General features: G+C 35.5%; 1 long non-coding RNA gene across 8 annotated transcripts in view; it reads right to left on the bottom strand.

Annotated features, from left to right (window-relative positions):
- The window catches only part of LOC112652223 (uncharacterized), a 248,027-nt gene that overhangs the window by 167,389 nt on the left and 54,103 nt on the right, over positions 1 to 26,535 (bottom strand). For all 8 annotated transcript variants that reach the window (XR_007401654.1, XR_004814537.2, XR_004814547.2 and 5 more), the window contains exons 5-6: positions 3,959 to 4,023; positions 933 to 985 (exon numbers count right to left, since the gene is read on the bottom strand). This is a non-coding gene — a long non-coding RNA (uncharacterized LOC112652223). The remainder of the gene's footprint in view (positions 1 to 932; positions 986 to 3,958; positions 4,024 to 26,535) is intronic.

Here is a 26,535-nt window from a genome sequence, read left to right as displayed (position 1 = left end):
AGTTCCCTTGAAGAAACATAAAAAAATTTAGCAAGATGGTCATGGAGCAGTGTAAAAATAGATCACTTAATTGGGGCACCTGGGTGACTCAGTAGGTTAAGTATCTGCCTTCAACTCAGGTCATGATCCCAAGGTCCTGGGATCAAGCCCTGCATCAGGCTCCCTGCTCAGTGGGGAGCCTGCTTCTCCCTCTCCTGCTCCCCCTGCTCATACTGTCTCTCTGTCAAATAAATAACATCTTAAAAAAAAAAAAAAAAAGAAATCGGTCAAATAGAAGAACCAAAAAAGATGACACATGCAGAGGTTAGATATTCAAAGGATCCTTTCCAAAAGTAACTACTGACAGACTGATAAGTTAAACAAAATTATAACATGTGTTTGGAGTTTGCTTCATATTTTTTTAAAATTAAGCTTTTAAATCTTGATAACTGAGCATTATCTATAATCGTCAATCTCTGGTATTCTATTGGAAGATGCAAAAGAGCTTAAATTGTGTCTTTTTGTATCCCTGGTAGGAATTAACATGGTTATAGGGGGAAAAAAGTTAAATAAATGTGAGCTGGTGAAAAACTTCATGTTCAATATTGTAAAACTATAATGTAGCACTCTGAGATAAACTTGAACCTATGTATCACTATAACACATACTATTTCCATTAAAGATATAATTTAACCTAGGGTTTAGATAAAAAGAAAATAATAATACTTTTATAAATTGTAATTCTTAGGGGTGAAAGTCTGCTAATATAAGAAGTTCAGTATTGCAAAAACTTAAAACATTGACTGGAATTTTCACTTTTATTCCGGAGATTATAAGGAATTATTGATGTTGACTTAATGACATGCGAGGCCAAATGTGTACCTTTGATTCTCACATGAATGCCTTCCTTGTGAATATAAATGGGTTCAGCTATGATAAAAGGATAAATATACCTGATTTTGCAATGCAGTGTAGTCAGCCATCATCAGTCAGACAAATTTGTCTTCTATGTAGTGGATGGTTTTTTTTAAAAAAACAGAAGAATCCATGTGAAAAACATATATTTACCAGAATAATCATTGAAGAGTATTTTCTATGGCCATATATAATTAAATCACAAATCCCTAGTGGGAAACCTGAGAATTAATCACATAAGGGGAAGAAATTTGGAATCAAAGTCCATTCTATAAACACAGAATTTTATAGTTACTATTATATTGTCCTTTTTAAAAACATTTCTTGAGGGCTATAGATTTTTAAAATCTGTGGAACATCTGAACAAGACCACAGACATTAGTTTCTCTAAGAAATTGAAAATAGAATAGGTGGCAAGAATGTCACCCAACATAACATTGAGATAATAGTCTGTGTGTAGCACACTTCAAGCATAAATCATCACTCTTAGTGACGTGCAAGAACTGACAAAAGTGAAATATCCACTGTGTCTATAAAAATATAGGTTGCATCCATATAGAGTTACTAGGCTTATTGCTTTGACAGAAATAGTTTATCGCATTCAAACACTTGCTCAAGTTTAGACTATCAATTTCGCGGACTTTTCTCTAAATCGAAAAGTTTTTGACTGCAGTAGCTGAACTAGTCAATTGTTTTGGTTTCCTACAGTTACATCTGTGAAGGTGATATTCAAAGAAACAGATTCTCTGAACTGAAATTAAATTTTTTACACTATATGGCATGAAGTAGGATTTTCAAACTCAAATATATACGGAAACCAAATAAGGTAAAAATGAATGAATTATTCTAGTGTAGCCAACTGGAAAGCTCATGACAATGACACATTTAGAAAGTACAGCTGAAAAGTGCTAGAAATGCATTAGCTACTCAGGTCTAATTAACTCTTGCCATGCAGGAATACAGAAATGCTGTAATATTTAGATTCAGGAACAGGATTTCTCAATTTTCCTGGTTTTCAAGAAAATAAAAAAATCCAGATATTTATGTGAAATCTTGCTATCTTTAATTGATGGGAATCAATTCAACTACTTTCCAAAATGAAGGTCAACATTGACTCCCTCTCTCTATATGTAGACCTACTTCCATGTGTGTGTAAATATACAAATGCTACACATATGCATGTGTATACATTATACTCTCAAAATAAATATATATATATATGTTTACACAAACCTATAACATATATATGTATATAATTATATATCTATGATTTACTTCGGGGCCACATCCATCCTGGACTTTGTTGCCTTGACCTTCAGTGTAATGTAATATTTACTTCTCCCTTTTTTACAAAGAAGATGTGAAAGGTCACTTTTATCTCTTCTAGTGCATTTGTAGAAATGCAGTATGTGCTAGTTGAATGAAATACATGTGTAGTAAACATGTGTTGATAAAGGTGAACTGGTGCAAATCACATTATAGTCACTTAAAAGGACAACTGGTGCAGGTATCTTGTACTCCTGGTTAAAGGCCCCAGTCACCTTTGTAACATCTAAGAGTCCGTGAAGGGATCCATTTCCTAAAACAGGTGGACTTGAAAGGGAGGAACAAAGTATTACATAACCTCTCTCCTTAAGTCCAAATCTTGCCACTAACGTGGGAGAAGTCCTTCCTATCAGCTTCAGAAAAGAGGGAGCCTATATTTTTATTGTGCATGAGATGAGGTTTGCTTTCAGAGCTTCAGAGCGAATGATGAAATGACCTTTCTCTCCATGGAGAAGATCGTGAGGAGGGACAATGCCATGAACAGGTCATCCTTTACTTGGATGACAGTGTGGTAAAAGATTTAAATACAAGTCCTCAAAAAATAAATAAATACAAGTCCTCAGGTTATAATTAACATTAGGGGGATGAATAAAATAAAGTATAACAGCATCCTGTGACAGAGTGTATGTGGCCTGTATAGAATGCGTGTTTTTAGAACATGTAATGGTATGGGAAATGCTTTTAACATGAGCCAAATAAGTTATGAATCTATAGCCTAGAAATATTTATGAAAATGTTTATAAAATATCTTTAAATATCTAAAGGTTACAAATCTATTTTAGAGAAATATCTTCATTTTGTCTACATCTCTGTGTGTATATATATATATATATATATATATATATATATATATTTGGAATATTGTATTCCACTGTATTTTTGGAATACTGTTTTTAAAACTTCTGATGCCACAGTGAGCAAACTTGTACGTAAATATTCTCTATATTGACATCTATGGGAAGCTCTCTTCCTCTGCCTCCCTTCTGTTTAGTACATATGCAGTAGATACACTAGCAACATAGATGTGTACTTTTATATGACCAAGGGAATTATCTGGAAGTCATCCTCATGTCATCCTCTTTTCTTGGCCCTCACATCACATCAGTCACTAATTTCCATAAATCTACCAATTACACATTTCTAATGTCCCTCCTTCTTCCCATCATTTCTGCCATTGCTCTTATATCAACCTCTCAATATTTCTTATCCATATACAACTGAAACTACAACCTAATAATCTCTTTTAGTTGCTATTTCTGCCATTTTTCTATAGTTCACCTTTCCAATCCCCATCATTGCCTGGTTATTACAACTCATCTTTTAAAACCACGTGCTCCAAGGAAATCTTCCCCCAAGTTGCCAACATCCTAACTCTAAGGTGAGTTAGTCTTCTGTCTCAAATTTCATTGTTGGTGCCTCTATCCTAATTTAGATTTACATGGCTTTATATGTATCTGCTTATGTCTTGCAACAGGACAGAAAATAGTCTTTTTATCTTGTATCTCGGTTCTTGTGGCAAAGTGCCTGATTTATGGACGGGACTCAATAAATGTTCACTTAAAAACTGTTTAGTTTTAGAGTAAGGTGAGACGATCTTAGCATATAATCACAAAGCAACCTTTCTCCATCTGCTGTGTGATGAGTAAATTTAAGACAAGAGTTGGCTCAAAGCCATTACAGGTAATGAATTTTCAGAGAAAAGTTCTTTGACCTCGGTCTGCTACTTCGAACATCATACCAGGTAAAAGCCTTGTGAAAATTTCAAACTAAGAGGTAGATGCTCTGCAGCAATGCTCTCCGCACCTGAAGACAGAAACGGAATTTCAGAATAAGGAAGTCTTTGGAACACTAATGCTAATATTTGTTTCACTAGAACTTTGATAGAATATCATGAGTGGCCAGATAATTAGGTTTAAAGAGTAAAGAATCCCCAATAAACTTAGACATTCTCTCCCTCTCTCCACCCTCCATCCTTCCCACACTCTCTCTCCCTACCCTTCACTCTCTTGTGCACTCCCACCCTCACCCCATCTAGTTTAAATGCTACATAGAAAACTTGGCCCATTATCCCTGTCCCATTACAGTCAAACTGTGCATCTTCTCCCATCAAGTACGGGGTACGCTGCCTTGAGTCCTGGCCAGTGCTGACTTGGTATAACCCATAGAATGTGGTAAATAAGACTGTGCTCCAAATCTAGGCCTTGCTCTCTTTAATTCTTTTTGTCTACCAGGCTGGCATGTAAATATGCCCTGAGCAGTCTGCTGGCTGATGAGAGACATATGACTCCATCACTACTGTCATCCCAGCCAACATTTACCTAACCCCCAGGGGCAGAGCCTCCTACTAAAATATCTCTGTTTTCTCTCATGTGTAACTAACCACCAAAGCATCAGGGTGCCCAGCCATGACAAAAGAACTTTCCAATTGAATCCTGACCAATTTGCTGACCTACAGAATCATGAACTAAATAAATGGCTCTTGTAATAAAGCACTAAATCTGGAGGTAATCTAATAGAACGTGAACTAATTGATATAACCCCTTTGTGCTTTAGTTTCATCAATTATAAAATGTGAATAACAGTATTGCCTCTCTCATATGAGCAATCTGAGTATAAAATGAGCACACTTATTAAAATAATTTGAACAGTACCTGACACACATAAGAATAATGTTAACTATTATTTTTTTTTTTTTTTTAAATTTTTATTTATTTATGATAGTCACAGAGAGAGAGAGAGGCAGATTCACAGGCAGAGGGAGAAGCAGGCTCCATGCACCGGGAGCCCGATGTGGGATTCGATCCCGGGTCTCCAGGATCGCGCCCTGGGCCAAAGGCAGGCGCTAAACCGCTGCGCCACCCAGGGATCCCATGTTAACTATTATTACTTTAAATTAGTGTACCTGGGCTTGGAGCTTGTTATGTTAAGACACTCAGTCCTGACCTTTCTCATTTCAAATATGATTTGCAAAATGAGGAAAAACATGATTACAAGGAAAATGTAATATGTTCATTACCCTCAGAGACAGCCTGACCCAAATATTAGTGTTTGCCCAAAAACTGCTAACTTCAACTTACATCCTTGCAAGCACTTGCATGGCCTCTATGTAAAAAGATAGAGTAAAAAGATAGAACTTTAAATGCGTACTAAATAAATGTCTGTGGAATATCCGGGTGTTTTGATAATGGTATAAAAAGGTAGTGCATCTACCTTTATTAGCAATATTTTAACTAGCAATTATTAAGTACTGTGTGCTAGCCACCATGCAAAGCGCTCTGTGATTGTCATACTAGAGTATTAAGTCATAGTATCGTCACAACAACTTACAAAGTTAATTAGAAGTACATAATAAAGGGGTCCATGTGTCTAGGAACAGATTAAAACACTGGATCTCAAAGAAAAGGTCAGGATTATAGATTTGGACACAGATATGATTTTAAAATCATGAGCATGTAGGTATGGATAAGATGAAGTGAAGGAGCAATAAATGCTATGTCCATGGCTCTTAAGTGAGGGTGGTGATTGATTTCCAAACAAACAACAGGAGAATTTTCATGTTATGCTCATTTACTTTTACCTCCTTCCTTTTCTGTTATCCCTCTCTCATTGGAATTGATATATATATGATATATTATATATTATATATTATATATATATTATAACATATATTATATATGTTATATATATTATATATGGAATTGATATATATATATAGCATACTACTCCATGCCCCTTTTCCAAAACTTTTCAGGATGCAGAGGGAAATTTACTACTTAAGAATGTATAATTTGAAAATTTTCTAAATGATAATAATGCCCTTCTGTACCCTTCACCACACTAATAACATAGGCTAACAAAATGCTCATATGAAATTTTAATATAGATTTTTAAAAATGGATTTCCTAAAAAATAAAATAAAAATGGATTTCCTATGGGTTTTTTAAAGAACATAAAAGAGGACTAAGTTTTTAAAGATATCAAGAAATCAGCATTGATGTAGAAGTTAGCATTAGATTGTAATAAAAGCAACAACAACAACAAAGCTCAAGTAATAATGTGTTAGACATCTCTGGACTTGCCTCATGAGAAATGAGGACTCAGTGGCCCTGTCAATTGATAACACCCATATGCTCTGTAAATAGTAGCCAGTAGGTCATGATCTTTCCCCCATAGTAAGGAACCTTGAATCTGGGAATCAAAAGGCAGAAATGGGGTTGACGTCTCAGCTAGTATCCTTAATGATGAACTAGGAAAATAGTTATTTCATCTGTTGGTTTTAGAAATTTAAGTTCTCCAAAGAGGAAATTTTTTTTTTTTTCTACCAGAGGATTAAACAAGAGTTTCTTTGAAATGGATGTTGAAATTTCTACTAGATCACTTTGGATTCCTCATGCCACTAAGTCTACAGGTAAATAAGGGAGTTACTTTCTGGCCAGGGTGATTGTTCCTGGTTTTCAAAAGGAAATAGAGTTACCACGGGAAAATGGGATAATGGAGAGGTATATCTAGAGGCTAAAATTATAGGAGCACCACTCAGCACTCCCATGTTCAATAGTAAAAAGTGATTAAAAAAAAAAAAAGCTATGGCAAAGCAGTATTTGCAGGATGACAAATACCACAAGCATTTCAATAGGTAAGGTTTAGATCCTAGTAAAGAACCATGACCAACTGAGATGATAACTTATGACAAAGGAAACAATAGTCAAGACAGAAGGGTTTTTTTTTTTTTTTTTTTAATTTACTTACTCATGAGAGACACAGAGAGAGAGAGACACAGACAGAGACACAAGCAGAGGGAGAAGCAGGCTTCATGCAGGGATCCTGATGTGGGACTCAATCCCAGGACCCCAGGATCACACCCTGAGCCGAATGGAGGCGTTTAACCAAGAGCCACTCAGGAGTCCCAAGAGAGAAGTTTTAAACACAACCTACAACTGCAGGACACTAGTAGCTATGCATATTTTACATATCTATATACATCAACTGATTTTTTTTTCTTTTCACATTCCCTTTCTAATAGGTGTACTAATAATAGTTAACCTTGTAGTTCAATACTCCCATTACAGTATCACAAAAGAAAAGGTAAGTGAGCTTAAAAAAAAAAAAAATGAACATAATCTCAAGTTGGATAAGAGATATATGGGCCTCTGCATAGCCCCATTTATGCAAGAGGAGTTATATTATGGAAGGCAGAGTGCGGTGGTGTTATGATCTTTACTTGGAAGTTAGTATGAGTTAAATACCATTTGTGGATGCTGAGTTGAACAAAGGGGGGGCCTGTGTTGGACTGTCTGTCGGCAAGCCAATAGCACCACAACCTCATTCTAAGGTTTCCTTGCAAAACAAAAGAGAAATGAACTGTTACATTCCCCCCAATCCTTTTACCAACGGTATGAGGTTACAGGTTTCCAATGAGAGGCATTTACTTGAGATTCAGAGGATGAAAAAAAGCAAAGATCATAATCTCTGGAGGCAATTATAACCAGATATTTTGTCAGGTTTGTGACTCACAGCTGCTTCCCAGTGAGTCTTATGAACAACTCACTTCGCTACTGCTGACAGAGATAATTGGTGGGAGTTTTCCAGAGTCTTAACAATTTCAGCATATCTCTAGCAAACTCTTAAGAACCACTCAATTTGTTACTTCAAGCTAAGAAAATAACTAGTCGTTTCCCTGACATTTGCTTCTCTTACTCTTCCAGTAATGGAGTAAGCTCCTAATTCTCTATATTAATTTATTCAATGCTTGGAAGAAATGGAATGGCTTCTGTTTACTGTCTAATATAATCCCACTCAGGACATTATCTGGCAGTTGCTCACAATACTTTTGCCAGAACTTAGTGTAATGAAAGATGAGAAATACTGTCTTTTTCAGGATGACTGTAGGCCAGCTTAACATCAGTGATTCTATTACTGACTAACAAGGGTTGCTTTGATGACGGTTCTACTTCAGATAGTATGATCCATTTTTGGAGGGGTAGGGCTTTGCTCTTCCCCATTCTAGGGATCACCCTTAAGCTATTTTTCATTCCGCTGCATCAAAAGGTCAGAAGCCTCAAGCAAAAGAAAATAAACACCTGACATCTATCTGAGAGCAATTTCTTAAATCCTATTTGTTTACCCAAATGGGAATTTTTTTTTAGTTTGATTACCCCTATGATTTTACTTAAGATGTCATCCTGAATATCATCAAAAACACATATGCACAAACATTACCTAACACCTCCCGACCCTCAGTCTCTTCAAGTAATAAAAAGAAATAGCACTTTTGCCTTGTTTACCACTCAGGGAGATTTTAGTAATAAGATAATGGATGCCACATTTTGACAATGGATGTCAAAAATATTTTTGACTGACAAAACGTTATGCAAATATAAAGGATTAAAATTAGTATCATTTTAGTGACTATATCAAAGTGTTCTACTGATTTATTTTGCAAAAGTCCTACTCTAGGGAGGAGAGAAGATCTCTACGTGGCTCCGGCAGTACCATCGAATGGATGAAGCTGCCCTCTTTTTGCAATTTCTTCTGACATCTTTAAGTAACCCCGAGCAAAGAGGTCAGCTGAGTCATTTTCCCCACAACAGGATGACCCCCGCAAGCGTGTTCTTGCCACTGGCAATGCTGCTTGTGAATCTTCACATTCACGGTCACTGCTTATGGGCTGACAGCTGGGATTTAAAATACTTGTAGCTAAATCATAGGAGCAGCTGAAAGGCAAAGGCCATCTGCTGCAGGTGTGCACTAAAATATCCTCAAATTCATCAAATCCACGTTGACGCCCATTAACAAACCAGTTAGCGCAAGGCCTCTTCAGTAGTCTTAACTGGGGTTAGCTCCAAAATGTATCACGAAGCTTTGTGTCTTATTCACAGGAAACAGTCACTGTCCTCAGCCAAGTGTCTCCGCCAGAGTGCTGTTCACATGGCAACACCCATCAGACCTCGTGCAAGCCGGTGACCTGGCACATCTTGCCTTTGCACCTCATCTGTCTGGACTGGACATTTATTGAATAGGTGCTCGCACTGCAGACAGAATTGTGTCTGTCTCATTACCATCCACTGCGTTCACTTCATCAGCTGCAAAAATAGCTAAGAGCACAATAAGCCCTGGGCTCCAATTCCCAGGGAGCCAATGTTTACGTTTGCAGCTTATTCTTGTTCTACTTAAGGGCACGGAGATGCTGGTGTGTTGGGCCTTTCTGGCGTTTGTCTTAGGTGCTCATGATGCTCGAGGCCCTCCCACATCCCCAGTGTGTTTTACACTGGTCTCACTTTTCATGAATGCTCCAGGTATACCAGAAAACCTCACAGTTAGAGGGATGCATGGGGGGGCTCAAGGGGTGACTGTCTGCCTTGGGCCCAGGGCGTGACCCCAGGTTCCTGGGATCGAGTCCCACATTGGGCTCCCTGCATGGAGCCTGCTTCTCCCTCTGTCTGTGTCTCTGCCTCTCTCTCTCTCTCTCTCTGTGTCTCATGAATAAATAAGTTATATTTTTAAAAACAAAAAGCTCCCAGCTAGAAATTTCAATTATTTTTTTATTGGGGAATAATTGAGATCATCTATTTGTAATAAGTCTTAAAGGATCTTCCATAAATTCTTATCTCTCAAAAGATGCTTTGTAATTAAGGAGTTGGCCCGTGAGCCAGTCATCCAGTCACGGCCTTAAATGCATTATCCAGTGGATTATGTTCAAATGTAGATTTATTCATTTCTGCTACTCTCTCTTCCCCCATTTACACAAAAGTAACGTGCATACCTAAATGTTTATGGCTTGGGAAGTGCCAGAGATCCTCCCCAAATAGAGATTTTTCTAATAAAATTGTTATGGAAAATATAGGTAAAGACAGGAGGCCCAAGTCTCGAGCCCTGCTCTAGCTATTTGCCACTGGCAATGTTCTTAGCACTCTCAGTGCTGCTGCTGCAGTTCAAGATCTAAAATTTTAATTTGTTTGAATTTGTGTTTAAAAACTTAAATGTAGGGCACGTGGTTGGATCAATGATTGAGCCTCTGCCTTTGGCTCAGGTTGTGATCCCGGAGTCCTGGGATCGAGTCCTGCATCGGGCTCCCTACGTGACGCCTACTTCTTCCTCTGCCTGTGTCTCTGCCTCTCTTTCTGTGTCTCTCATGAATAAGTAAATAAAATCTTTAAAAAATAAAGTAATATAAAAATAAAAAATAAAAGCTTAAATGTTATGCAATTATTTTTCTACTAAACATAATCCTAAACACACTCTAATCACTGAAAATCTAGCAACCAAATTGAGAAATGCTGTTAATGTACAATTTAGGAGGCAACTTATGAAAAAAACATGTATAACAATGCAAAACAATGTAAAATAATTATCATTAATATGTTTAATATTGATTACATGTTGAAATGATAATGTCTTGGATATGTTAGGTTAAATAAAATACATTATTAAATTTAATACCACGTATCTCTTTTTACCTATTTTGTGAAATCTGTAATGGGGCTGGGATGAGAGAGGTGATACCTCTTTACCCTGGATTCACTCTGTTGTATAGTATATTCTCTCAAGGCCTTTTATTAGATCATAAATTCCCTAAGTACAGGACTGTTTAGTTTTCAATACCTTGGTGGCATTCCTACTATGTGTCAGGAACTATTCTAACTAAATCATATATCATGTATTAGCATGCACATTTTGGGTTCTCAGTAATATTTTACACTTAAAATATTTCAGTGCTATAGGCTTATCCTTTTGAATATCACTTCTTATTTTATTGTACAGTTAAAGAGATGATGAGAAATCAGATGATTTCTCTAGGGATAATAAAACAGACCCAATGAATGATTTGATATCTACTTTCTGATGTTATCTATCCATTTCTCATAAAAGTAGAGGGCAAACGTCACTCGTATATTTGTCATTTCACATTATTTGGATTCTGGATAAGAAATGAACATTTTATGAACATAATACAACCATAACACACCTTCCTTTACTTGTGGAGAAAATATTTGACATTCAATGCCTTTTATGCCCTTGTCAGTGTACCACTTACAAAGCATAGCTATTCACGTAGATATACTCTTCTTTGATACCTATAGTGTTTCTGCTTTTATAATCAGAACTGTTCGAAGAGAAAATATAAGTAATGCTTTGCTTAAACTAAAAATGAATAACAAACGACTTATCTAAAGGAATACATACTGGGAGATACTGCTTAAGGAGCATGTTATAATAAAATGTGAATAATTGTAAGAGGTTTCCCCAGAAGCAGTGTGCAAGTCTTACTAGTGGACCTGATTCATTTTGTATGTCCTGGGATGTCTCAAGTAGGAGCAAGAAAGTGTCAAATGTCACAAGTGACAGTTTCAACTAAGCTAAGACACATAGATGATTATCTGGAGTTCTAACAGTATTTTCATGGGCAAGGAACACATCTGAGATTAAATATATACTCATATTCCTATCCCTAACCATCAAATATGCTTTTGTTTCACTACTCAGATTTCCCCAGAAACTCTGTTCAATGTTTAATCAAAGTATCAGAGATAATCCTTTTGTCTTCTTATTAGAATAGATTCCAGAGAGTTCTTTGTGTGAAGGAGAAGTATGACTTTTGTAGTCATTCATAAGGCAATGTGAATTAGGTTAACTGCCTTCATTTTCTCTACAATTAGGAGACCATGTCATTTTTCATATAGACTAGAAAAAAATTTAGAGTAAAAAAGGGAGTTATTAATAGTTATTCCAAAACCAAGGAATGTTGTTATTCAACTGGTATTATTTAAGGAAAAACAGGATACATAATTATTTTACCCATAGTTCCGCTGAGCAAAGATGAGTTAAGAAGTTTTTTTATTGGTGAGATGAAAATGAAATAACATTAGAGACTAAAGTATTAAAAAAAAAAAAAAGAAAAGAAACTAAAGTATTTGAGAGACCCACAAGCCCCTTCCTAAACTTAGTGTTATAAACTTAGATTTATGATTGTGTAGCAGTCCTAGGAATAAAAGGTTTTAAGAAACAAGGTATTGAGAGGTTAAAAAAAAAAAAAAAAAAAAAGAAGAGAGTGAAAAACCAGAAGACAAGAACCAAGGTGAGATTATAATGGTATGAAATGGCAATAAGGTCAAGGAGAAAAAGGATTATGGAATCTATATCAAACCATGGCAACCCCAAACCATGAAGTTCTCAAAGGATATTTCACCAAGGAACGTGTAGCAGCATTTTATCCTTTGAATGTGCCTTGAAAAGCAAACACAGACCTTTCAGGTTATCTGGATGAACTCATAGGGCAGTTCTTTTCTAAATTTCTTTCCAAACAAGTCCATGCAAATGGTAGGTGTAACCAACACTCTCCACCAGAACACACATAAGCAGAGAGAGGGATAAAAAGAGCAGAAGAGAGGTCCCCTACCTGCCCACCCATACCAGGGGTATGAATAGAAGCCTCTAGCACACAGCCACAGTGGTGACTACAGTTCTAGCTGCACTATCAGAGAAGACAAAGCTGGGAGATGATAACCAAGCCTGCCTTGGGTTCATTTACAGTTAAGCAGCATGGGAAGAAGAAAACAAAAACAAAACTAGAACAAGGACTAGATGGGAGTATTTCCCATGTTCGTGACATCTTAGTACACAGTCCCTTCACTGTATGATACAGGTGAACCTGTTCATTTATTTAGCTAAAGCACAAGTTGGCAATTCCTGTGTCACTCTCATTGTCCAGATAGTCAATAATATAATCATTCATAATGGAAGCAGCAGCAAAATAAGTTATGCAAATTGTGATTTCTCCATAATCCAATGTTTCTGTCTTGTCCACCTAATGAGCTAGTCATATATGCACATTATACCACATACAATTTTAAAAGATCTCCTAAATGCACTCTCTTCACATCATAATATGTCCATTTAACTAGGTAGTTTAGAACTGTTTCAGCTCTATTAGAATTAGTTTGACTTCGTCAACACCAATGGAACTGCATTGCTTAGAGTGAAGCAAGAATTGGCTGTTCCTTTCTATAACCTGGAAAACAGAGATTTATGTTTATAAAGTAGTTTCCCAAGATCAAGAATGCAATAGGTGGTGACAATGGAACTCATGATACATTGTTGAGTATAACAGCATATCCTTCCCACCATTCCTAAAGGCCATTCTAGATAGAATTTATTACTAGACTAGATAGAGCTCAACATATTTTGAAACCAGAAGTAAGGAATTCTATTTTGGAATTATTGGGTAGTTAATTTTAGTACATTAAACTTCTACTCTCCAATTTGTTTCTCTTCATGCTTCTCTTTGTATCTACCTCTGTGTGTGTGTGTGTGTGTGTGTGTGTGTGTAAGAGTAAGGGTATTCATAGTGAAGGAGGTATTTCTGTTTATTAAAAGCAACATGTTTCTATGTGTCTTTAATCTTTCTCTTAAAAAAATCAACATAGTCTCCCTTAAATTCTCCAATTATATTTTAATTTTCTCAAATGAAATGTGGTTATGACACATCCTTTATGTGTATTATAATTTAGTTGTTAACTTATAGACGTCTAGGTCGAGGCCTTCCTTTTTCCAGTAAAGTGACTGAGACATGTGGCTTTCCCATGTGAAAAATATATTACTTTTAAATAATTGTGGTTATGGCCACTCAAAGAACATTTCATGATGATATCAAACTATGAGGTTTATTTTGTCCTAGAAAAAAAGAATAAACAGATAATTTTCTTGGAAGAGAAAAAGTCACGCGCGAGAGAATAGAGATTCAGGTATATATGATGATCATTTTTTGATTATTTAAGATTCCTATACCATTCACTCTATTTATGTGAATCTAAACTTGTCCAATTTACATAATTATCTAAAAAACTAATTTAGATGATTCTGAGCTTCTGATAAATGAAAATCACTATAACTTGAACTTCACAGATTTGGAAAACATGATATATGTTCCTTTGAAAAGAGAAATAAAAGGCTTTTATTAAGTTGGCCAGGTCTGAAAGTCCCTTTTCTCCCCATTGTCTCTAACACTAGCGTACCATTATTTGGTGTGGGAAGGATCAGCGAGTGTAGAATTCTTCCTACAGAAGTTAATCACTCATGCCAGGAAAATGTTTGAGCTCTCATGGCCCAGGACCCCAGCCCCGTTACCTTCTCCCATAGCTCCTATCTTATATTACATGACTGTTTTAACTACCAGACACAATGAATAATGTCACAACAAGTTGAGAAAACAGGGAAGGGAAACATTCATTTTTCCACCTAACCGATTCTCTTCTGTTTTCTCACCCAGACTTGTTTCATCAACCTACTTTGCATATTTGTGATAATAAAGAATGTATCAGCTATGGTCTATACACCAGCATCTGATAACCGGAAGAAGGTATGGGACGTGCCAGCATTTACTTCTGCACATCTCAGTTCCCCCTAATAATGGGGTGACCTTTAGTAAGTGTATCATCTATTTCTATGTCCCAGAGACATAACGATCTATCCTCATTCCATAAGAAACAGACCGATTATCATTCTTCCTTTCTCTCTCTGCGCCTCATCACCACAAAGGAAACTTTAATTTTCTTTGCAAACTTTTAAAAAAAGAACCTTGTCTAATCTTTAGGACTAAGACTTAAAATCTAGGGCAGGAATAATGTTTTCTGGGTACAAATATATTTGAGCACCAACAGAGTGGGCTGAAAGCTGCAACGTGTAGTACAGATGGTTCTGTCACCCTTGGCCAGAAAAACAAAAATGTTGACCCTTCCAAATAGGAGATTACAGTGGAAGTATCAAGCAAGTGCATTGTCCTCTTTTCTCATTTGAATATTCTTATTGTCCTGACATCAACAGAGCCATACAGAAAACACTCCAGTCCTAAAAAGCCAACAGAAAGTAACAGGTAACAAAGGAATGAGGCACTTAGGAAGTAACAATAGTCAGACTGGTTTTTATCATATTTAATAGAAAAACATTTGTTCTGTATCTTAGGTAAAAACATATCTTCTTCTCACAAATAAATCTGCGGAATAAGCAATAAACATAATGCAATGCTTTAGGTTTTCTTTTTGATCCATGACTACCTATGTTCAATCATCTCCCTGCTGCATAGAAGACTGTTGTGCAGTTTTTTGACTTTCATCTTGTGCATCCTCACATTTCATTAGCAATTCATTCAGCGCATACTAATTCCCTTCTATATGTCAGGCACCTACGTAGGTGGTTGGGGCACAATGGTGAACCTGGGCCCCTACATTTGCACAACTCTCTTTCGAGTGAGGAAAGACAAACTGTAAGCCCTCCCAATAAATACCCAATAAATATAGATGCTAGAAGGAGAGGAGAGCTCTGCAGAAACACACAGAGCAGAGTAAGGGGGATTGGGGATGCTGAGGGGAGCAGGGTTTGCAGTATTAAAAATGATGATTTGGGTAGCTTCCAGTCAGAAAGAATACCCAAAACAAAGGCTCTAAAGCAGAAATGTCTGACTTGTCAGGAAACAATAAGCAGAGTGAAGGAGAAGTAATAGGAGACAAAATCAGGTCAGGGAGGCTTCCCACACAGCTTGTGGACCACAGTAAAAATGGTGCTTCTATTCTCAGAGAAGAGAAAATCATGTAAAATTGCCAGCTTTGGCAAATATAAATTAAGATGCCCATTTAAATATCAATTTCAGAAAACAGTGAATATATATTTTAGTAGAAGTATGCCTTATGCTGTATCTGGAACAAACTCATATTAAAGAATTATCAGAGGGGTGCCTGGCTGGCTCAGTCAATGCAGCATATAACTCTTGACCTCAGGGTTGTAAATTTGAGCCCCACATTGGGTGTAGACATTACTTAAAAATAAAATCTTAAGAACATTATCTGAATAATTGTAGTACAAATGTATATGATATTTGGGACATACTTATTTCCAAAATACTAAGTGTTATTTATCTGAAATTCATAATTAACTGGGAGTTCTTTGTTTTGTCTGGCAACCCTAAACCATGTGGGAGTTATAAACAGGAATTATATGACCTGACATTTAAAATTAAAAAAATAAAAAAATAAAAAAATAAAATAAAATTATGTTCTGCCTCAAAAATTGTTTTGAATGATCTACTTAAAAAATAACATATTTAAAATGATCACACCCGCCTAGAGAACGGACTGCAGAAATAGGAAGACATGCAGGGTGGGTGGCTTTTACAGTGGTCCAGGTGAGAGACCATGGTGCCCAGAACCAGGGGATCCCTGGGTGCCGCAGCGGTTTAGCACCTGCCTTTGGCCCAGGGCGTGATCCTGGAGACCCGGGATCGAATCCCACATCGGGCTCCTGGTGCATGGAGCCTGCTTCTCCCTCTGCCTGTGTCTCTGCCTCTCTCTCTCTCTGTGTGACTATCATAAATAAATAAAAATTAAAAAAAAAAAAAAAAAGAACCAGGATGGTAGTGGCATACGGAAAGTGATGAGAAAGTTTTTTAAAAAATAAGAAAAGAAAAAAGCAAAACATTTTACTTATTTAATAAGTCCTATATAAAAACAGATATAGTTGATATGCATAAGTTTAGTTCATTTAAACTAATGATTATGTGATCATTTGTTTTGGAAATGAAGGGAGGGAGCGAGGGAAGAAGAAGAGGAAAGAAAAGAGAAAAGGAAAGCAGAGGAAAGGAAAAGTGTTCACTGCAAACTGAATAAGAAGGTAGAAAGGCAAAGGAGGACTCTGGACTGGAAATCAAAACACAAATCCTTTGTCACTCGTACGTATGTGACTTCAGATAAATTACAACTTCTCAGAGGTCTAGTTTTCTCTTCTTCAAGTGTAGATATACATTTCCACCTTATTTACCTCACCAGATTGCTGTGAAGACCAGATAAGCCTGGATGTTCGATTGTCTGTAATGTGTCATGTAAGTACCAGTTGCTGTAAGCATTGAGGTTACAGGTAAATCATGTGGACAAAACTATACAAGTAGGGGAAAAAATAAGCTGAAAAAACATCTTACTTCTTATTTTGAGGAATAACTAAAAAACATTTTTTCTTCTACTTAAAAAAAAAAAAAAATACCGAGAATCCACAACGGTCTTTGGAAAATCATGCACAAATCTGTTTTATCTTTCTCCTCTCAATTTTATCTTTCTTCTTCTTTTTTTAAATATATTTCTTCTTTTTCAACAGAAGCAAGCAAATAGCATACAATAGCACACATTCTTTACAGTGCAATGGGGTTTTCCATGAGAGAAGAAAAGTAAACTTACAAACACTCAATTGCATGTTATCTCAGAAAATTATTTAGGAATCATGGTGAAATACAGTGAAAGTGATTGATAAGAAATAAACCAAATATTCTATTGTAGCCCCAAGAAGAACAAACTTGCTAGAATCAGCGTGTGAGATGAAGTGAGGATTTGGAAAAGAAACATGGCCAATAGCCATTTATTGATCTACTCATCCATTTATCTAATAACTACTTCTTGAGCACTCATTATGTATGAAGGTCTATGGGATATTCAAAACTAAATAAAATAGAACCTATTCTCAAAAGAAATGTATACCAATAACCAGAATGTTAGGTACAATGTGAGGAGGACTACAGGAGAAATACAGATAACATACTGTAATAGTAGAGGAAAGAATGAGCACAGTAAGAGGTTGGTCAGAAAAGGCCATGGATATGGCGGCAGTTGTCAGGTGGTGGCCTAACTGGAATTCAGGTGGAATAAAGACATGCTTCACTTTGGTGACAACGTAGAGTGAGTGGAAGGAATAGAGAAAGCTGAAGTGTGCAAGATAGGTTAATCCAACATTATGGAAAATATTTAGTGGCAGTTGAAGGTTGACGGTTTTACATGTTGGCAAAAGTAAGCTATGGGAAGCTTTTGAGCCAACAGCATGGCCAGAGCCAAGATCAAAAATAATCAATCTGGCAGCATGCATAGGAAGCACTGGATGCAGGTAGAAAACTATTACAATTGTCCACTGGGAAGACGGCAACTACATTTTTAAAAAATCATTTGCGAGGTGTGTGCTAGTTAGGATTGAAATTAAATGAGTATAATAAGCAATCCCAAATAAGGGTGGCTTACACATGATCGAAGTTCGTATGTCTCTCATTTAAAAGAAGACCATTAATATAACACTCAGGAGTTTTTAGAATATCCTAACTAGCCATTCTTGTATGGCTTCCCTCTTCATGTTCCCCAAGATGGCGGCTGGATCTCCATCCTTATATCCTCACTGTAGGTCTGGAAAAGAAAGTACAAGTACAAAAAAAAGGACCCCCTTCCCTCTGAGTCTGCTCTCTTTAAGCAGCTCTCCTGGGAAGCATCTAAAACTTCTGTGACAGCTCCTTATGTGTGAATAAGTTCACACAATAAGTTGAATAAGGCCACTTACTGTGGCCACTTTTACAACTGCAGGAATAGCTGGGAAGTACAGTCCTGTTAATGTAGGCAAAAACTAAGATTGGATTTTTAAATGTGTATCAGGTTATATAATTAGTAATTTCTTCCACAAACTAAGACATATATGATTTGATGGCCAATGTAACAGGGAAGGGAGGTTAAGTAAAGGCGAGAAAATTAGAAATGTCATCGAACTTGTAAGATTGAATGTTTGAGTCAATGTCTGTGACTGTAAGAAACATAATAAAATCATTAAAAAGCTTAGTTTGAAGAAGAGAAAATGAGAATCGGATCAGGTTTTTAGACCCACAAGCATAACATTATGTTCTCTGATACAGATATTTTAAAACACAGAAATTTATCATATTTTCATTATCACTTAAAAGAATAGGACATAATGAATATCAAGTTGATATGTTTATTTACTGGAGAGTTGTTACTTGTCTAGTATGGGTTTTTTAAGGGGATGGGGGAGGTTCCTAGCTCTAAAGTATAATTCAGAGATTCTATGCTCTTTTGTAAAATATTTTTTACCATCATTTTTGCTTTCCTATCCCTATCTTTCGGAAAACTCTTGGAAAACTAATTTTACTTTAACCTGATTGCACATTATTGTAATTATAATCAAAGGGCAATGGAGATATTAAATTATTTCATCATGGGGCCCCTGGGTGGCTCAGTCCGTTAAGCATCAGCCTTCTGCTCAGGTCATAATCTCAGGGTCCTGGGATGGAGAACTGACTGGGCTCCTTGCTTAGCAGGGAGTCTCTTTCTCCCTCTCCTTCTGCCTGTCACACCTGCTTGTGTCCTCTCTCTCTCTCTCTGTCTCTCTGTTTCTGTCTCTCTCAAATAAATCTTTAAAAAAATTATTTCATCCATTCATTCAACAAATACTTATGGTTACTTCTCATATGCCAGGCACTATTATAAGTGCTGAAAATAGGTTAGCGAGTAAAACAGACCAGGTATTTTCCCCTAAGAGTTCGTATTCTAGGATTATGGTAGGAATTGGAAGGCCAGGTATTTGATAAACATATATACATGAAAGAGCAGAAAACTGAGCACAGAAAGGATAGTGAGACAAAGACTGGTGGGGGGGGTGCGCAGTATGCGGGGCACAGAGGGAGATGAACCACGTAAATAGCTGGGCAGACACCGTGCAAGCAGAGACAAGGACAGATGCAAGGTAAAAAGACAGGAGGAAGGAGAAATAGCAGGAGCAAACTGATAAGGATTTGTAACACATGGAAAGGACCTTATTTTAGAATAGGTTTTAATCAAGTGAACAAATGGAAGAAGGCAAGGATGGAAGAAAGAAAAAGGTCAGATGGACTACAGAATCAGATGAAGTATTTCAAACTGGTTTGAAGAGATTATTGGTTTGTAGATAACAGCTCTGCCTTAGGGGAAAAAATCGACTCTGTTTTAAAATTTACTGACTTGAAATAACTTTATAACTATTCAGTTTGCTTTGCTTTTGTTTTGTTCTAATTTTGAATAGAGTTGACCTAACGCATCAAATATCAGAGCCAAATCTAAAGTGTGTGAATCTGTAATACTTTGAGTGAACATTGTCTAACATTTCTCTCCCTATAGGCTGAACTGTGATTTCTGTTATCTTCTCAGAGCTATTTTCTTCTGAAATGGAACACACAAGTTAAAGTCCTAAACCCACGGTAGGTCTCCATGGTTACAAGAGGACAAGCTGCTTCTGTGCCTAGAAGAACTGGAATTGTTTTCACCTGACAATGAATAGCACTCAGGCTACATTTTCAGAATGATATACTCAGTAGTGAGTAACACATTTTTAATCTTATATAAACAGAATGCATTTAAATCACATTAAGTAAAAGACAAGGAGCATTAAGGTGGGCACTTATTATTCCAATCCACATGGACACAGGTTCAAGAACATGAACTCAAGAGGTCAACTGCACAATTATGAATTCACTGAACACCACACTCAGAGTGGTAATATCTTTCTAGAATTAGAAAAAGAGATAAGCTGAAATCAGCTATTAATTGATGGAACACAATACCTATTTTCCTGAAGTTTTATGTATTTTATATATAGATTTAAATTTATAAATTTTATATATAATCCAACATTATATGGGATTCTATATTTTAATGTATATTAGTTATATATGGAATTTGTACATTTTCCATGTTTGGATATTCCTTAAATATACTTATGAATTTTCCAAGTAACAAATTTTAGATATATCCACTTTAAATGAATTGCTCTTCAGTATTCTCAAGATTAAATAATAGTGCTTTAATTCAAAAGTTTCCTTTTCATTACCAAATCATTACACTGAAATAATATTGTCAGTTTTGAGCATAGATATAATTTTTTAAACCCATGTAGTTTAGAATAGCTGTTTCATCTATGCTCAGCCTAAGAACAGCATCTGTGTTTGTTTGCAAGTTAGCACATAGAACTAGGACTGGCCAACAGGTGTTTCCATGTGTAAGGAATTAAGATGACAGGATAATGGCCACTATAGCCAAACTGTGGAAGGAGCCTCGGTGTCCAATGAAAGATGAATGGATAAAGAAGATGTGGTTTATGTATACAATAGAATATTACTCAGCTATTAGAATTGACAAATACCCACCATTTGCTTCAACATGGATGGAACTGGAGGGTATTATGCTGAGTGAAGTAAGTCAGTCGGAGAAGGACAAACATTATATGTTCTCATTCATTTGGGGAATATAAATAATAGTGAAAGGGAATATAAGGGAAGGGAGAAGAAATGTGTGGGAAATATCAGAAAGGGAGACAGAACGTAAAGACTGCTAACTCTGGGAAACGAACTAGGGGTGGTAGAAGGGGAGGAGGGCAGGGGGTGGGAGTGAATGGGTGTCGGGCACTGGGGGTTATTCTGTATGTTAGTAAATTGAACACCAATAAAAATTTTAAAAAAAATGTAAAAAAAAAAAAGGATAATGCATTCAATGATGGCTGAATCACAGAATTATGTAACTACAGAAAAAGAACAACACTACAGTGAGACGAACTTGGTTTTTTTTTTGTTTTTTTAAGATTTATTTATTCATGAGACATGCAAAGAAAGAGGCAGAGACACAGGCAGAGGAAGAAGCAGACTCCTCGCAGGGAGTCCGATGTGGGACTCGATCCCTGATCCCAGGATCATGACCTGAGCTGAAGGCAGCCACCCAACCACTTAGCCACACAGGCGTCCCAGGAACTTGGTTTTTATTTCATAGTCTTAAAAAAGGCAATTCTGATCATGGATATAAGATGATTATTAGCCAGACTGAAATATAGCAGATTCTTAAAAGTAAACATTTCTAACAATGTATAAAAAAGTTATACATCACAACCAAGTGGAATTTATCCAAGGTATGGAAGTCCTGTTCAACATTTAAAAATCAACTAATAAAATCCACCACACATCAAAAAAAAAAAAAAAATCCACCACACATCAACAGACCAAAAAACCCTAAAAAATAAAAAGACAAAACAACAATATGATCATATCAATAAATGCAGAAGAAGCATTTGATAAAAACTAATACTCATTATGATAAATCCTCTCAGGATACAGAATAGAGGGAACTTCCTCAACTTAATAGTCTACAAGAAGCCTACAGCTAACATCCTTAATGGTAAACTAGATGCTTTCCTATAGGAGCAAGTATAAAGTAAGGATGTCCTCTCACCATTTCTTCTCAGTATCTTATTGAAACTCTTTGTTCATGCAACAAGGCAAGAAAATGAAATAACAGGTGTCCAGATTTAGAAGGAGGGCTTTGTTTCCAGATGACATGATTGTCTATGTAGAATATCCAAAAGAATTGACCAAAAAAATATCCTGGAGCTAATAAGCAATTATAGCAAGCAGGATACAAGGTTAATATGTAAAAGTCTATTATTGCATTCCAATATATAACAATGAACAAGCGAAATTTGAAATTAAAAACATAATAGCATTTACATGATCACACATCCCCTTCAAAATGAAATACTTAGTTATAATCCTAACAGAATATGTATAAGACCTGTATGAGTAAAACTACAAAACTCTGATGAACAAAATCAAAGAATAAATAAATGGAACAGTATTCCATGTTCAAGGAAAGAAAGGTTCAATATTGTCAAGATGTCAATTCTTCCCAGTTTTATCTATAGATTCAGTGCAATACCAATCAAAATCCCAACATAGCCATTTTATGGATTCTGACAAACTGATTCTAAAATTTATGTGAAAATATAAAAGACTGAAAATACTCAATGCATATTGAAGGAGAACGTAAAAGTTGGAAGACTGACACTACCCAAATTTAGGACTTACTATAAAGCTATAGTTATCAAGATACTATTGTACTGGTGGATAAATAGAAAAATAGAACAATGAAACAAAATAGTTGAGTCCAGAAATAAACTTCACATCATATGCCATCAGGAAACACAAAGTAAAACAACAATGTAAAGCAATTACACACCTATTAGAATGGCTAAAATCTGGAATGCTGACAACACCAAATATTGATGATTATATGGGGCAACAGGAATTCTTATATTTTCCTGATGGCAATGCAAAAATGGTACACTCTGTGTTAGACATTTTGACATTTAATCAATAAAACTAAACATATTTTTGCCATAACATATAATCCAGGAATTGTGTTTATTGACATTTATCAAAATAAGTTGAAAATTTATATCTACACCAAAACCCATACATGTTTACAGCCAGGTTATTTATAATTGCCAAACTTGAAAAACCAAGATGTCCTTCAATAAGTGAATAAATAAACTACAGGATTCTAATATTCAGTGCTATAATGAAATGAGCTGTCAAGCCATGAAAACACATGGAGGAATCATAAATGCATGTTACTAAGTGAAAGAAGCCAAGCCATAAGGTCCACATGCTATGTGCTACCAACTACATGATATGCTGAAAAAGACAAAATTATGGAGATGATAAAAAGTGGTAGCCAAAGGTGTAGCAAGGATATCAATCTATAGGCAGAGCATAGAAAAATTTTACAGTGAAAATATATGTTATGATAATGAATGTGTGTTATACTGTTTTCAAAGCAACAGGACATACAACACCATGAATAAAGCCTTAGGTAATAATGTGTCTATATAGGTTCATCCTTGATAAAACAGGTACCAATCTGGTAAGTAAGTGATGTTAGTAACAGGGGAGGCTCCTAATATTGTGGGGGCATGGTTATATGGAAAAATCTCTGCACCTACTTCTCAATTTTGTTGAAATCTAAAGCAGCTCTAAAAAAATTAAGTCTATAGCTAAATTGCAGATGGAAAACCTACCTTATCATTATTATATTACATGTAAATGGATTATATATCATAACTGAAAGGCGGAAATAGGCCAAATTCATTTTTTTAATTACTCAACTATATGTTGTCTGTAATATATGGTTTAGATTGAAAATACAAATAGGTTGAAATTAAAAGAACATAAAATCATATACCATGTGACCAGTAACTAGAAGAGAGCTGGAGTACCTATACTGATATCATAATAGGCTTTATTAGAAAAAAGAAAGAATATTTCATAATGATAAAATACCATTTTGTCAAGAGGATATAAAAATTGTAAATATATATTATAAATAGTATGTGTATATATACACACACCCATCTATGACCAGAGCTACAAAATATATAAAACAAAACTGAAGAGAGAGAGAGAATTGAAGAGAGAAGTAAATCATTAAACAATAACTGTTGGAGACAACAATATACTATTTTCAATAAGGACAGAAAAACTAGGTAGAAAACTGGCTAGCAACTAGAAGACTTAACATGAAATCCAACTAAACCTAACAGACATTGATAGAACACTTCTACCCAACACTAACCAAATATGTATTATTTTCAACTGTACATAATGCAGTATCCAGGACAGACCATATGTTAAGCCATAAAACAAGTCATAATAGATTTAAAAGGACGTAAATTACATAAAGTATATTCTCTAGCCGAATTAAAAATAAGGGAGTTTGGTAAATTCATAAATATTTAGAAATTAAACACTTTCCTCAATAACTAATCAGTTGAACAAGAAATCACAAGGGAAATTACAAATACTAGAAGATGAATGAAAACCAAACAAGGAAACCCATATCAAAATGTTTGGGGTGCAGGTAAAGCAGTGCATAGAGAAATATTATAGCCAAGAATGTCAATTTTTAAAAATATCACAACAATATGCTCACCTGTTCCTTTAAGAAAGTAGAAATGGAGGAGGAAATTCAACCCAAAGAAAACAAATGCAATGAAATAATAAATGTTACAGTAAACACAAATAAAATAGAAAATAATAGAAGTAATGAAACTAAGAGTTGGTTTATCAAAAAGACCCACAAAATTTACTGTCCTTTCTGTAGTCTGACCAAGAAAACAGACTAGAATTGTTAAAATCAGAAGTTATAGGATAACATTATCAATCTTATGAAAATAAAAAGTATTAGGAGGTAGTACTAAGAAAGCCCTGCAGGTCAACAAATCAGATAACCTAGGTGGAATGGACATATTCTTGGAAACAAACTACTTTTATTCAAGAAGAATTAAAAATGTTAATAGTTCCATAGCAGTAGAGAAAACTGAACTAATAACCAAAAATCTACCCACAAAGAAAAGTCCAACCTCAGATGGTTTCCCTACTAAATTCTACCAAATACTTAAGGAGTTAATAGTATTCCTTCATAAATTCACCCATCCTTCCCCCTCAAAAAAAATTGAAAAAGACTGAAATATCTACCCACCTCATTCCGTGAGACTACGGCATCACCAAAACCAGACAAACACATGGTGATAAATGAAAACCTCAGACCAATAACCATTATGAATATAGATATGAAAATCCTCAACAAATGCTAACAAATCTTGAGTGATAGAATACTGTCTCCCTAAAGATGTCCATGTCCCAATCCCTAGGATCTATAAATGTGAATTAGGGGAATTAAGGTGGTACTAGAATATGATTATTAATCTGTTGAAGTTAAATCAGGGAGACGATCCTGAATTAGCTGAGTGGGTACAATATAATCAAAGGTCTTCACAAGCAGAAGAAGAAAAAAAAAAAGAAGAGAGTCAAGAGATATTTGAAGATGCTATGCTGCTAGCTGTGAAGATGAAGGAAAAGTCATGAGACAAAGAATGCAGGCAGCCCCAAAAAGCTGGAAAGGCAAGGATCAGATCCCTCTCCTGCCACAGCCTCTAGAAGGAATGTAGTGTGATCATGGCATAGTTAGATGCATTGTGTACTTGAGACTTCCACAACTGAAAGACAATAAATTTGTGTTGTTTAAGCCACTGTTTGTGGTAATTTGTTATAGCATTAATAGGAAACTTATATACCAAATAAATCCAACACCATATAAAAATGATATATATCAGAATCAAGTAGATTTTATCCCAAGAATACATGGTTGAGTCAACATATAAAGTTCAATCAAAGCAGTATACTACATGAAGAGAATAAAGGACAGAAAACAATTATCATCTCAATACATAAAAACATGTATTTTAATTAAAGTGCCCACCAAGGTCAGATATACAAGAGAAAAAAAAAAGGCATCCTGATTGGAGATAAGAAGTAAAACTCTATTTGCAAATGGCATTATTCTTTATCCTATGGAATCTGTAACAAAATTATTAGGGTTAAAAAACAAGTTCAGAAAGTTTATAAGAACAATACACAAAAATCAATCGTATTTCTATAGACTAGCAATGAACAACTTGAAAATAAAATGAACAAATCTATTTTAAAATAGCATCAAGAAAGTATTTCAAAATAAATTTCACAAAAAATCTGCAGGACTTTTACACTAAAAATATCGTTGAAATAAAGACCTAAGTAAATGAAAAGACATACAGTGTTCATAGTTTGGAAGATTTAATATTAATAACACAATTATTGCCAAATTAATCTACAGATGAAAT

This window comes from Canis lupus, chromosome 13 (genome assembly GCF_003254725.2).
Source record: "Canis lupus dingo isolate Sandy chromosome 13, ASM325472v2, whole genome shotgun sequence".
Taxonomy (NCBI): Eukaryota; Metazoa; Chordata; class Mammalia; order Carnivora; family Canidae; genus Canis; species Canis lupus.
The sequence above is the reverse complement of the archived record's forward strand: the minus strand, read 5'-3'. Positions and strand labels throughout refer to the sequence as shown.